General features: G+C 45.0%; 1 long non-coding RNA gene across 1 annotated transcript in view; it reads right to left on the minus strand.

Moving 5' to 3' along the window:
• Window positions 1-11,945, minus strand: part of LOC140526118 (uncharacterized) — a 310,915-nt gene extending 298,970 nt beyond the window's left edge. The window contains exon 1 of the long non-coding RNA XR_011974249.1: window positions 11,859-11,945. This is a non-coding gene — a long non-coding RNA (uncharacterized lncRNA). The remainder of the gene's footprint in view (window positions 1-11,858) is intronic.
• Between the last annotated feature and the right edge of the window lie 2,642 nt (window positions 11,946-14,587).

The raw sequence follows: 14,587 nt of genomic DNA on the forward strand, positions 1-14,587 counted from the left end.
GTTAAGTCATGGGATCGTAGAATCTAGATCTAGAGATGGAAGGGACCTAGGGGATCATCTGGACTAATATTTTCATTTTACTGTTGAGCAAACTGAGACCTAGAGAGGTTTGTCCAACATAAGTACTAAGTAACAGATGGGAGATTTGAATACAGATCTCCTGATGCCAATTCCAATGTACTTTCTATGCCACCACCATTATCTGTTCTCTAAGATATTTTTCATTCTTTCAGTTACTCAGAGTTCAATTTTCTTTTTGTTAAGTTTATAGATTTAGTATTGGAAAGGATCTTTTCCCATCTAATCCATCTTCCTTATTTTACAGATGGTGAAACTGATGTCCAGAAAAAGAGATCTGCCCACAAGACGTAAGTAGCAGAGCTGAGATTTTAGTCTTGGTCATCTGATTCCTCTCAAAGCTAGTACCTCCTACTACCTCTGAGAAGAAATAGAGAGAACCCCATCTCCCCAAGTACATGAGGTGCTAGAGGGCATAGAGTGCTAGATCTGGAGTCAGGAAAACCCGAGTTCAAATCCAGCTTCAGACACTTACTAGCTGTATGACCCTGGAAAATAACTTTGCCTTTTTCTACCTCAGTTTCCTCAACTGTAAAATGAAGATAATAGTAGCACCCACCTCACAAGATTGTTGTGCAGGTCAAATGAGACAGGATCAAATGAAGTAATGTTTGTGAAAAGATCAGCACAGCGTAGTAGGTACTGTATAAATATTAGCTGTTATTATTACTAAATCCAGCCTCAAACATTCACTAGCTGTGTGACTCTAGGCAAGTCAGTTGACCTCTGTTTAACTCAGTTTCCTCTTCTGCAAGGTGAGCCTAATAACAGGAACTGGCTGTCAGGGTTTCTCTTAGGAAAAAATGGAATTATGCTTTTAAAATGCTTCGCAAACTTTCAAGAAAGCACTCTCTAGATGGTGTCTACTATTATTACCTGGGCACTGGGTAAAATTGCCAATGGCGGTCACTCTCAAGCATGGAGCACATCCAAAATGCTCATGGTAGGGATTAATGTCACCTGGAACTATAGCGATAGGTGGTTATAGTAGAAACCCCAAGGTTGATTTTCCAGTTCTGAGAAATGGTGATGATGGTCAGCAGGGGCAGAGGTTCTCAGAGGGTTGGATCTTCAGTTCACCCCTTTTCCCCACAGGGACTAAGGGCTGACGCAACTGACAAACAATTCAGCAGATCTAGAATATGAGGCAAGCCATGTACTAGTCCCTTAATGTGCAACACAAAAGTTGCTGAAACCAAGGTCATTTTCTAGGATTATTTTTCAGAGAGACACATACTTTCACTAGTGTTTGGAAGGAGAGAAAGTCCACATTTTCCAGCCTCACCTAGAGTATACAAATGCTTGCAACCTAGAGGATGAGGGGATTGCAATAGACTGGCCATGGTCTCAGTTTCTTCATATGTAAATGAGGAAGTTGGAATAAGTGACATGGAAAGTCCTTTCAAGCTAAAACATTCCATGAGACTGTGAGGGCCTGGATGCCTACGTCTGAAAGCCCAGAAGTGACTCCCCGCACTTCATCTCCACTTGAGAAGTTGGATAAGTCCCTCTACTGAGTGTTCAGGGTAAGTCTCTTGTCCATGAAGCTTGATGCATGGGGCTTCAACAGGGCTGAAGGTCTACATTAGGCCTGTTTAAACCATATACTTTCTCTTTTTCCTTTCTTCCTCCTTCTCCTCTACCACACAGCCCACTCCATCTCTCAGGGGTTGATACGTCAGACCTATGCCAAAGTATTCTTGGGGCTGGTTGGGTTCAATAGTTTTCTACCTGAGTACATTACAGTTAAAGGTCCTAGGTTCAAATCTCTTCTCTGATACTTACAACCTGGGTCAACTTGGGCAAATCACTTAACCTCTCTGAGCCTCATTTTCATCATCTATAAAATTATTGATGGCCTTGGAGGTCCATTGCAATTCTAGATTGATTATATTGTTGCCCTCTGACTTCTCACTCCCCCCTTCCTCCAATCTAACCTTAATCTCAAATCAACATCATTTAAATAAGTCACCAGTCTAGGATATAATAGATTGATTGATTAGCCAGGTCCCATGCACTCCACTGTCTCAAAGCAGCCTCTAGGTACCCAGAGGTAAAGCATCACAGGATTTCAAACTAAAGGGAGCCTTGGAGGTCATCTCATTTAAATCTCTTATTCTACAAATAAGGAAACTGAGGTCTATGGAGTTGAAGTGACTTCCTGAAGGTCATAGAGGATATATATTTAGATGCAAACTCTGGTCTTCTGCCTCCAAATCCACTACTTTTTCCTCTTAGGTCCCATCCCAGACCAGTCATCCATTTCAGCAGAGGCACCCCCCCAACCCCCACCCTAGCTGCCCAGTTCCTGGACTCTCTGGGACCCCACAACCTCTCTCCTCTGCTGCCTACCCTTTCCTCACTTCTGTCTCCCATAGCTCCCTCCTTCTCCCACCCTCAGGGTGCCCCAGAGCCAGGCGTGTGTTTGTGAGCTCACAGGGAACGGTGGGACACGGGCCTTTCTCTCCGCCGTAATGAAACCCTTTAATCATATTCAAATAGGTTACTGTTCAGGGGGAAAATAGAAATATGGATTTGATAGCAATAAATTTCCCTGGCTGGCTAAGCCCAGTTCTTAATTGTCCTGTCCCAAGGCTCGCACATTTCATTGTTCGTTAGGTGCTTAAGTCTCTGCTCTCATTTTGTGGCGGTGACATTACCGTTGATGGCTCTAATACTCTCATAATTTGAAAGGGGATTTGCATGATAGAACGCAGAGTATTAAAAGAAAAAGAAAAAAGAGAGAGGGAAAAAAACCAGGGAGGGGGGCAAGATGGGAGGGGGAGCCAGGAAAGGAAAGGGGGGCGGGAGGCGGTTGGAATGGGGGGAGTAGAGAGACTAGATCTAGCTTTCACTTAAAAAAAAAAGTCACTTTGTTCAAAGTCAAATCATTGTTTTCATTAAAGTAAAAAAAAAAAAAAAAGAGCCGAGCCTGCACATTGGGCCGGCCGGGCACTGGTATTCTCCTTATTGTTCCTAATGATTATTAATTATTATTATCCGGCTGCGCAGGGCTCTGTGGACGTGATGTCCCCAATGTCCTTGGGGTGGCATCAGTGGGGGAGGGGGCATGTCAGGGGAGGGGGACTTACTCTGCACCTAGAGGGCTTTCTCCTGGTTAAAGGAAGGTTAGGGACACCATCATTGGGACAGATGCGGATTTGCCCCTACTTTGGAGGGGAGGGGGACCCCTGAGGGCAGTCTTTCCTGAAAATAAATTCTCCTCCCTGTCTGAACCAAACCTCCTGGGTCCTTGCCAGATGTTCTCCAGCTTTCCTAGAAGCCTTCTCTTTCCAAGTAGCAGGAAACCGTGTAAAGACTTAAGCACCTAAGTCTGGGAGCTCCAGGCTGAAGGTAGAGCCTCCCTTAGCACCTTCTCCAAGTTCCATTTTTATACTTATATTTAGGAAGTCTAGAAAAGAGACTGGCACTCCACAGAGACTTGCCCCCATCCCCTGTCTATGCTTTCGATGCCCTGCCCTCCCTGCTTAGGGAAGGCATAGGTAAGCTTCCTTTGTCTCATCTTCTGGCTCTCAGAGGTTCTGTCAGGTCCCTCTAGCTAGTCCATTTTTTTTCTCTATCTCGGGTGCTAAAAGTTTCAGAAATCCTTCTGGCCCCAGGTTTTGGGGAGTTCTGGTATAGAAGCCTCATATACAGTTGCCCATCAGAGCCAACAAATGAGTTCCCCACAATTTCTACAAGCTGATTGATTTATGTGCCTCAGGAGAATGTGAATGCAACTGGAGATTTTCTGTGCACACAAAGGTGTGTCACAATGGACACAAATGTGCAGGAATAGGATTTCCATGTGAGCGTGCGAATATATGAGGAAATAGATATCTATGAGTTAAAATAGGCTTGTATGTAAGAGCAAATGAGAAAGTGTGAGCAGGTGAGTGGGTGGGTCTGCCTGTAAGTGAGAGGTCATGTCTTAATTTTCTTCTCCATGGGCACTTGCTGGTCATTTTTCACATTACATGTGTACCAAGAACTCTAACCCCTCACCTTCCAGTATATTTAGGGATTCTTCCGCCCAGTACAGAGAACTAAGGGGCTCAGGCCCATGGCAGGAGTTGGGAGGGGCAGGCTGGATGTCCTGATATCCCTACATATATGCCCTTGGCATGCCCCATACCATCCAAACTCCTTCCTGCCTTCCTTCTGCATGGGAGTTCAGCCAGACAGCCTATCAGTTCCAAGCCTCACCCTAGAACAAACCTCACTCTCCTTCCATTTCTTAGGGGCTTTCTTCTGGATTAGAGTTTTAAGTCAAATAAATTCTGGGCTCCGAATAAAGCTGCCTGCAGAGATCCTGGTAGGCCCCTCCTTTCCCTTTCCCTTCCTGGCCTGGTGCTAGAATTGAGAAGGTTGGGACAGCCTGTTCTTTCCCTCACACCCCCTCCCCAGGCCGTTCTTTCCTGCCAGCCACACCCTGCCCCACTCTGTTACCCTCTCCCCAGCCCTCTCCTTCTTCTGGGCACTGTCTCTCAACACCAGCAGCCCTGGAAGCCTAGACCTTTCACAGCTGAAATGATTCTATGGCTTCCTCCAGGGGATGTCACTGCAGAGAACCAAACTGTTCGGTTTTCTCTTTGTTACATAAAAATGATAATGATGATAATGATGATAAACCACACATATATCGAGCTTTATCATACATTTCATAGTATATAATGCTTTATATATTCCAGAGTGATTTCTAATATATGTATGTATATATACTATATACAGTATATATAATATATAGATATAGATATGGATCCTAACAGAATATTGGTGTATGTATATAACTGTTTTTAAGTTACTTTCTTTACATGGGTCCCCTGAGGTAGGTAGTGAAAGTACTATGATGCCCATTTCACAGATGGGTATAACTGAAGCTCTGTAAAGCAGTAGTGGAAAAGTCACTGAATCAAGAAAGGCCTGGATTCAAGTGCCTACTCCATTATATCTCCTAGCTGTGTGGATTTGGGTAAATCATTTAATTTCTCTGAATCTGAGATTCCTCATTGGCAAATAATAATCTTCAAAGAAGGGTGAGTTTGTTTTATTTTTGTAAACTTGAAAGAACTCTATTAATGTGAGTCATATTCATAATTATGGCCATAATAATCATAATTAAAAGGTAACTTGTCCAAGGTCACACATATACCACATTTCCTTCCTCCTGCTCTTAGAAAGGGGGTAGGATTAATCTGTCTTTGGTTTGTTGGTTGGTTACAAAGGAAGCAGAATACCGAAGGGTAAAGATAGCTGGAAGAGGTTCGGGGTAGATTCTGAATATCAGGACAGAGGGTCTGGCTGTGGAGTTCTTGGGTATTGGCAAATTTCCCTTTTTACTTTACTAGCCTGGAATCCAACTGGAAAGTCTGAATTATAGTGTCCTCTTCCTATCGCTGGGCACCCAAAAAGGTTAGGATGCCTACCCAGGCTGCCAAATGCCTTCCTAAACTGCCTCTTCCACCCCTACCCCAACATCAGACGGAACCTGCCCCCCAGTCCCCTCCATTTTAGGAGCCCCAGTTTAAAGGCTCAGTACATTTACCCAGATGCCCTGCTGCTACCTCCCCCACCTCCCTTGTAGACCCCCAAGGAGAAACTGTCTCAGGAAGGGAAAAAAAAAGGCAGAGAGACAAAGTGATTCTTAAATATTTTCGTTCTCTCCAGTCACTCGGGGAGGAGGGGGTGAGGGGGCCAGGGAGGCTGGAAGGGGGGACAAAGGGGGTTTAATAGGCTCCTGTGACAGCCCAGTGTCCACATTGGGAAAAGATTAATGACGAAAATTAATCGCCTGACCTTTCTTTCCAGGAGCTGGAGGTGAGGCGGGCCATTAAAGCCTCTTATGTTGTAATTAACGTTGGAGGGGAGAAGAGAGCTGCCTTCAGAATGGATGTGATCATTTAATTAGGCTTATGCGTCAGTGCCACAACAGGTTCAGAGAAGTCATAATTTAACTATGGCTTTAAATTACACAGTCAGAATGTGCATGGCAGGGTTTAATGGCGGGATCGCCTGCCACAGAGCATCAAGGAAAACAATTAAATAAACACCTCCAATAAGAGATGGAGGGGAAAAGAGTAGGAGACAAGGGAGCAGGAAGAGGCCTGGAGACAGCCAGGGACATGGACAGGGAAAAGACAAAGAGAGTGGGGGAGAATTGGGATGGGCGAAGATGAGTGTGATAGACACACAAAGGAAAGTTAAGAAAGGCATGAGGATAAAAGTAGACAGAAAATACACTAAACGGGGTTAGGAAGAGGTAAAAGGAATCTTTCCTTGCCCCCCAACTCCCACAAAGCAGTATTGTCGTTCAGTCACATCTGACTCTGTGACCCCTGTGGATAATACTATCCATGAGGTTTTCTTGGCAAAGATACTGGAATGATTTTCCATTTCCTTCTCTAGCTTATTTTACAGATGAGGAAATTGAGCCAAACAGGATGCAGTGACTCGCCCAGGGTCACAGAGCTATGTATTTGAGGCCAGATTTGAACTCAGGAAGATGAGTCTTCCCAATTTCAAGCCCAGTGTTCTGTCCACTGTGCCACCTAGCTACCCTAAACCACTGGAGCAGTTTGCTATTTCCTTCTCCAGTGAATTTAGGCAAATAGAGGTTAATTGACTTACCCAGGGTCACACAGTTAGCCAGATTCTCAGGTCTTCCTGACTCCCTCTGGAGAAGGAAATGACAAACCACCCCAGTATCTTTGCCAAGAAAACCCCAGATGGGGTTATAAAGAGTTGAACACAACTGAAACAACTGAAAAACAATTTCCTGACTCCAGGCTCAGAGTTCTATCCAAAGAACCCACCTAGCTGCCTCCTGTTACAGTGGGAAAAGCATTGAATTTAGAGCCAGGGAACCTGAGTTCAAATCTCACTCTGGCCATTTACTACCTGTGTGACTTTAGGAAAATCACTTAACCTCTTCTGAATGAGGAAGGGGGATGAAGGGGACAAGGTGGCTTTTAAGGTCCCTTCCAGATTACAATATGACAAGGAAATATGTATGCTGACAGAACACCGCAGAGCATAGAAGGGGACATAGAAAGCTTAGGTAAGATACCAGACTTCTACCCTCAAGGAGGTTTAATTCTAACAGGGGAATAAGCCAAGAACACAGCAATATTCAATGATGAAAGCATCAAAGAACTCACAAAACAAAGTGTCCTATGACTTCTGAAGGGGAACATCATTTTCTTTTTCCAAGGTGGAAGCCATCACCTCCGATCATCCCTCACCTCAGCACAGAGTGGTAATTCAATTCCACAAACAGTTATTGGAGTCTAAATGCAGGGCATGATAAAGATTCTGAGCTCATACCAGCAAGTAGTGCCTACTGGGCACCCAAGACTCCCAAAGCAGTTCTCCTTTCTCCCCTCCATGACCCTTCCAGAGGAGCCCTCAGCCCCACAGCCCCTGTCCTAGAGAACAATTGAGGAATGTTGCTGGCTCCTACCACCTAGCATACTTTGAGCTCCAGAGAGGAAGCTAGGAGCCAAGGTACAGCACAAAGTTCAAGGATCCGGTTACTAGGACCAGACTCATTTAATTTGCAGAACTACACAGGGGCTGAGCTGAATCAAGGACAGTCAGGAAACGAAGATCGGCAGGACTTGGGAAAGGAAACAGACAGAAAAGGGGAAAAGGACAGATAGTGTGAGATGAGAGAAGAGAAGAGTGGGTAGAGATGAATGGGCACAAGGAAAGAGGAACCAGAGGGAACATGAGGCTTTGGAGGGACCCATCTATCTCCTAGAAGCTTTTGTAGTGAAATTGTAGGAAAATTGGAGGTAGGGACAAGTAGTGCAGTGGAGGTGATTCCTAACAGGGGCTTAGATCTAGGACCCCTGAACCCCTCAATCTCTGATCTGAACCTGCCTGGCCTCTCAGGGGCCAGGATGGGCTCTGACCTCGACCTCAACTTTTTGGATAATATTTTCAGTTCTAGAGTTTTCCTGAAAGCAATGTAGTTCCATTCTAGGCAACTAGTGAGAAGAGAGGAGACTAGCAGGGATGGCCCTATGAAGGGTGTGGAAGTCTGGTGGTTAGAACCATAGACCCAGCGTTCTGGATATTCCTCCATCCCTTATACATCCACCACATCAAAGGCCCTGGGAACTTCCCCAAATGCAGATGCCCTCTCTCTGATACAAGACTCTTGTCATCGGAGATGGAGTGGTGCTCCAAGGTTAGAATGCCAGCAGAGCAGAGAATAAGCGTTTAGTGATGAGGCAAAGACAAATCCCTCTATCTTCTCCTAGTGACTTTCTAGTCGCTGATGACTCAGGTCCCAATCTGTCATCACCTGTACTCGCTTTCCTTGGAGGGAGGGGATTGAGATCACTTCCCCTACCAGATACCAAACACAGGTTCTCCACATAGATCCCACAGTACCTGGAAATCCTTCATGAATGTTGTATTTAGAGATAATTGAAATCAAACTCTGCTTTTGTTGATTGATTAATTAGGTTTTCAGTCCCAGCCTTTCTCCTTTAGGGCCCTGGGCTGAAGACCTCGGATGAGCAATATTCTAGAAGTGTCAAAGTGGAAAAAAGTTCCTTTGAAAAAGTGGGGAGGGGAGAAGTGTGAGAAAATAAAGCCAGAGCAGGCTAAGAGGGAACCCAGGTGATAACTGGTCCAGGTGCAGGCTCACCCTACTGACCTCTGCCTCTCACAGTTCTCTCTTTCCTCCAGGCTTAGCCTTCCTGATTTCCTCAGCTAGTCTCCTTCCTCGTTACCTTACCTGTTGTAGGAGGCAGTGTGGTCTAGTGGATAGTGGGCTGGCTGATCTTGAAGGCAGAAAGACCCCTGTTCAAGTTATGCTTTTGGTACATACTAGCTGAATTTCAGAGAATGAATCATATGATCTCTAGGTATACCCAAATAACTCCTTAAGACTAATAACTACTAAACTCTTATGCCCTACATTCCTGGAGAGAGCTCCTCCAACTTCGAGGAAGTCACAGGTCTAACCAAAAAACAAAACAAAAGCAAAAAATGTATCCATGAATATGCTATCTCTCTGCCCATCCCCAGTAGAATATAAACCCTTTGAAGGCAGAAGTTTGTTTTGGTTTATTTTTGTAACCTCAGTGCCCACACATAGTAGGTAATTAATAGATATTTTTTGGATTGTAAAAGCACCAGCCTGGGGGAAAGAAGATCATGAGAAGGCTCAGCTACCTTCCTTTGATTTGAACCTGGACTCAGAAGCACAGGTAGAGGCTCTGCTTGGGGTTTGTCTAAATCTCTCCAGTGTTAGTGACCAAAGGGGAAGAAAGAAAGAAAGAGAGAGAGGGAGAGGGAGAGGGAGAGGGAGAGAGAGAGGGAGAGAAAGAAAGAGCGAAAGAAAGAGCGAAAGAAAGAGCGAAAGAAAGAAAGAAAGAAAGAAAGAAAGAAAGAAAGAAGAGAAAAGAAAAGAAAAGAAAAGAAAAGAAAAGAAAAGAAAAGAAAAGAAAAGAAAAGGCCAAACTGGTGAACTACAGGGAAGGGGAATTCCTAATTGTAGAAAGAAGGGTTGCAAAACTATGTACCACACAGGGTATGAAAAGCCCGGTATCCACCAATATGATGGAGCAGACCAGCAGAGCATGAAGTAACAAGGGAAGGAAGAATGTGGTAGAGATTGGTCTCTGCAGTCCTTCTGATTTAAGTAGTCTGGACAAAAGCAAATGTTGGAAGCTTCCCTCTACTTCAAGTGTAAACAGCCCCTCAGTGGTGACACCCCCTTCTTCCTGACTGGGGACCCCATCTCATATAAAATGGCTACAAAAATAAGTAGTATTGTTTGCTAATCTTCTTAGGAAATGCATTTAGGCTTGTCAATCAGGTTGCAAATTCCTTATGGGAAAGGTACCTGTCTTCCTGGTCTTTATATTCACCATTTCACCCCCTACTGGAGCATGGAGCATAGTTGGCTCCCAATAAACCTTAGATGAATTAAGTTCTCTGACATCCCCAAGCAGCTAGCACCCAGCTGAGAACACAGGAGGCACACAGCAAATACTTGGTGATAGAATCTGAAGCAAGAATTGTGAGTCAGAAATATTGCCCAATAAGGTAGCCCATAGTACTGTAGTTTTTTTTTTAGTCAAGAAGTCATTTAGAATATTGTTTTCATTTTTTTTAGAAGAGATACTGACTAGATGATTGAGGACCAGGATAAAGAAGCAGTCTCTAAAGTATTCTGTGCAATGAAAGGTAACTGAACCTGGGCAGTGAATGTTTAACCTAGAGATGAGATGACTGGGATGAAGATGGATAATATTCTTTATCTCTGGAATATTTGAGAGGCTGTGCGGAAGAAAGGATAGAGTCATTGTTTGACTCCCATCAATCAATCAATAAGCTTTTATTAAACACCTACTATGTGCCAGGCACTGGGATACACAAAACCAAAAACAATCCCTGTCCTCAGAGTGGCTTACATTAGAATTAGAAGCAAGAAGGGTAAGTTACAAGGAAAGAGTTTTCAGTTCAATAAAAGGGAATGCTGCAGATTAATTAGAGCTGTCCCCTCACTCTGTAAGTGCTTGACAAGGCCCTTACAACCACTTGTCAGGGATGTTGTAGAGACATGGGGTTCTAGATTTAACAACAGGCCTTGAAACTCTAAGATTCCATAGTGATGTTTTCCTTATATGGGACTGAGATTGTGCCTCCCTAAACTATTTTTTTCCCTGCTCCATTCTCACTTCCTTCCTTTTTCGTCAATGTTAAAGTCAGATTCCCTTTAGCTCTGAGACTTAAGGACCCAATTTTCTTTTCAGAGAATTGAACTAAAGTGCTTCGAGAAAGCCATAACTAAGCAGAAGACAAAAAAAAAAGTCATAATTCAGGTGATAGAGTCAGAGGGTTCAGAGTTGGAAGACACCTGAGTTATCTACTTCAATCCCCTCATTTTTCATATGAGATAACTGAGGCTCAGAGAGGTGAGTGAGTGGCTTGGTCAAAGTCACACAACTAGTAAATAGTATAGGTTGGTCTCCCCTTTCCCCAAAAACAGTTTTGCTGTCTCCCAATCTGGTGCTTTTAACAACCCTACACTGTGCTATCCAAAGCCCATTCCACAAATATGCAGTCATACACAATTCAATTGAAGAAACAATGATTAAACACCTACGTTGGGCAAAACATTGTATCAAGAACTGGAGGAGATTTTTAAATCTAGTGAAAATAAAGCCACCGTCTCATGGAGTTTACAATCTAGTAAGGATGTATGACATATAGAGAGGAATATCTCTATCTCCTATAAAATTCACTTAAACCTTCTCATCCAGTGGCTCCATTTTTTTCATTTCATTCAACTGATGGTAAACGCCTCCATGTAATACTACCCCGAGGAGGTCCACACCTCTGAAGAAAAAAGCACCAGCAATCTAGCCTCCTTAAACCGGACAGTCCACCCTCTCCCCCGCCTGCCCCTACGCCAAAGCTCTATCCAGTAACTCTTGTAGAACCCGAAATAAGCAAATCAGGCTAACCCCGTTTTACACAATTGGCCAAACGGTCCACTTCCGATGCCCAAGTGGCTCAGACTCCAGAGGAATTCGGAGGGAGGGGCCCTGTGGCTTCTGCGTGAGAACCGAGTGGGCCTTGGGCCTTGTTTGTTTTTCTGTCTGTCTGTTTGTTGGATGGGGGCCGGGTAAGGGGGTGCGGTGGGGGGAATAAAGGGCGTGGAAAAAGCCTTAAAATAGCCTCCCTGGTCCCTTGGCGCTGCTCTCGCCGCTCAGCACAGACCCTCCTGCTGCGGCTGGGGGCAGGGGCGGCTCGCTTACTTGTGGTTCGCGGGATTGTATGGCAGTCCCGGTCCGTCAGTCTGCTGGACGCCGGGGGGCGGCAAGGACGATAGCCAGGCCTTTCCTGTGCAGTGGGGGCATCTAGGTATCTCTGAGCCCCTCGAGGCAGCGCTGTGATCTCTAGATCTCTGGAAGATCTGATGACATAACTAAGAGCTACGTCTGATCCCCTCCCTCCCCACCCCACCCCCCAACCTTTCCACTTCTCCCCGATCCCCCGCCCCATTGCCTGGCTTTCGGTGTGCCTGAGGCGATCTTCGGCCAGACTGCGCGCGGGAGATAAATAAGCCGGTGCCGTGTGAGTTATGAGGTGGGGTCCTGCCGAGGCGTCGCGGCCACATAAACCATAAGGGTCGGAGGCTCAAGTGGACCCAGTGGAGCATCTGGGTCCCTGGGAAGGAGTTACGACTCCGTAATTCAGCGTTTCTCGCTCGTTTTTTACCTTCCTGCACTTAGATGTGAGAGTGAGATTCCCTCCCTTACTCAGATATTAGTTATCCGCAGGAAAACTCTCTCCACAACGCCACCGCTCCCCCACTCAACACACTCACACACACACACACACACACACACACACACACACACACACACACACGATCCTGCCTTTTAAAGTGGAGCATCTCTCTTCCGGGGACCCTAAATCGCCTCCTCTCCTCTTTCTCTAGGCCTTCCCCTTCTCCAAGATTTTACTTCCCTAGAACTTAGGCCCAGGGTCGTGAGCATGCCCTGATTCCCTAGTCCCGCAGTCCTCATTCATCAACTTTTAGGAAGGAAGGAAGGAAGGAAGGAAGGAAGGAAGGAAGGAAGGAAGGAAGGAAGGAAGGAAGGAAGGAAGGAGGGAGGGAGGGAAGGATTGCTTAAAGGGAACTCAGAGGGAGGGGAGAGAAGGGAGGAACGGGAATGGGGAAAAGGATAAAAAAGTGGAAGGAAGAAAGGTTGTGTGAAGGAAAGAAAGAGGGAAGGAGGGAAACAGGTAAAGGAGAAAGAATTAGTCCCCCCTCACTGGAAGTTCACAGACTTGGAACTGCATGACCACTTGTCAAGAATGTTGGGGATTCTTGCTGGGGTTCAGATTGGATGAGATGGCCTCTGAACTCCTTTCCAGCTCTCTTGAGATTCAGTGCTAAATTGGTGTGATGTTGACATTTTACAAGGAACCCGGGGCTTGGAAGATTTCATAGGGTCAGAAAACTAGTAAGCATCAGAGCCAGGACTCAAATCTAGGATTTCTATCAGATTGCTTCCACTACAACATGTAGCCAGAAGGCTCCTATTCACTTCTTTTCTCTCCTCCAACTTTCCTCCACAGATACCCACAATCAAGAACTAGCAGGTGGTATCCCCTTTCCTCCCTCCACAGGCTGATCCCTCCAGCTGACTTTGAGACCTGCCCAACTCTTCCTGATTTGAAAGCAGAAGGACAAACTAGCTAGATTTAAATCAACTGAGCATTTAAAAAAGGAAAGGAAAGGAAAGAGGAAAGGAAAAGAAGAGAAAAGAAAGGAAAAGGAAAGAAAAGAAAAGAAGAAAAAAGAAAAGAAAAAAGGAAAAGAAAAGAAAAACTCTTTTTATGCCTGTAGAAGCTGCAGCGGCTTTACCCTTCCCTCTGTCCCTAGATGCCCATCCACCCAATTCCTTCACTCTAGTTGCCGAAGCCCTTCAGTTCTATGGTTTGCGTCCTGTCTCTTTTCCTTATCTCTCAAGCTGCAACTAGGCTATTTCTCAGAAACCAAAATGTGGCACAAAGCCTGCAATTACCTGGAATAATTGGCTAACCCCCTAATCCAGGCAACTGATGATCTGATTGTACAGTTACCAAAAGAACCACATGTTGCAAAAAGCAGAAGTGTTTCAGAGGCTGGACAGTGGCAACCAGCGCTGATTCTAGGCAAAATGGTAAGACAAGCAAGATCTGTCTTAATAGCCCTTTCCCCATCCTCCTTTCTGAATTTCTGTTGCTGTTGAATCGTTTTTCAGTTGCATCTGACTCCTGGTGATCCCATTTGGGGTTGCTTGGCAAAGATACTGGAGTGGTTTGCCATTTCCTTCTCCAGATCATTTTACAGATGAAGAAGCTGAAACAAACAGGGTTAAGTGACTTGCCCACAGTCACATAGCTGGGAAGTGTCTGAGGGCAGATTAGAACTCAAGAAGGTGAATCTTTCTGAGTCTGGGCGCACACTCTCTCCACTGTGCCACCTAGCTGCCCTCCTTTCTGAATTGCCAGGTGGCATTTGGCTGTGTCCCTCAGGCACCTCTGCTATCTCCAGTTTATCCTGTATAGATCTTATTTGTATGTAGTTACTTATGTATTGTTTCCATTAGTTCATAAGTGCCTTGAGGTAAGGGATTGTTTTTTGCCTTTGTATCACTAGGGCTTCTCTCAGTGCCTGGAACATAATAGACTCTTAATAAATAGTCTTTGACTGACTGAACAATTCCTTCTAGCTCCCTAAACTCCCCCTACTTCCACTCTCATTTTTGCACCCAACCATGGTCTACCCTTTGCCAAACATTAGAGGCAAATCTCTTTCAAATACTCATTAGTCATGATGCAGTGGATATAGTACTGAACCTGGTGAGGAAGACTTGAATTCAAAGCTTGTCATGGACTCTTGAGTATTGGGAGGATGTGGAGAGGAACACCTTGACTCTTGCCTTGGGAAGTGGTTACATAACTTGGTTTAACCTCATTTTCTCACCTGTAA

This window comes from Notamacropus eugenii, chromosome 2, assembly GCF_028372415.1.
Source record: "Notamacropus eugenii isolate mMacEug1 chromosome 2, mMacEug1.pri_v2, whole genome shotgun sequence".
NCBI lineage: Eukaryota > Metazoa > Chordata > Mammalia > Diprotodontia > Macropodidae > Notamacropus > Notamacropus eugenii.